The following is a 559-nucleotide window of genomic DNA, read 5'->3' on the forward strand; positions in this document are numbered from 1 at the left end:
ACTGGTCACGTGGTGACCGGACTCTAGAGAGCAGCGTCCGATCAATTCTAAAAGAAAGTGGTACTCTCAGCCTATGACCAGATGCAGGCGACCGGACTCTAGCTAAATACTATTCAGTGTTCGGTCATGCTGATGTGGTGACTGCATAGAAAGGAGAGTGAGTGATCGGACGCTGGGCGAGTCCAGTCGGGTGGGACCGGACGCGTCCGGTTATGAGTGGAACCTTACTGGAAACGACCAGACGCTAGTGATGGTGCGTTCGATCACTTTGAACAGCGTGTCTAGTCACAAATTAGGTTCACTGATGACCGTTGAGATCGGGTGATCAGTATTTGAAGAAGGGGCCATGTGGCGTGCATCGCACGACCAGACACTGGGGTCCTGCGTCCGATCAATACGACCGGCGCGTCTGGTCACCCTGATTTTTTAGGGAACAAAGAGCCAATGACTCTATTCATGGGGGCTCTCTATTTAAGCCCTGTGACCAGCTCAAGCTCACCCTCTTGTCCATTTACATTGACATAGCAACCTTATGAGCTTAGCCAAAGCCCTCTCACTC

The sequence above is a fragment of the Miscanthus floridulus genome, chromosome 13, assembly GCF_019320115.1.
Source record: "Miscanthus floridulus cultivar M001 chromosome 13, ASM1932011v1, whole genome shotgun sequence".
NCBI lineage: Eukaryota > Viridiplantae > Streptophyta > Magnoliopsida > Poales > Poaceae > Miscanthus > Miscanthus floridulus.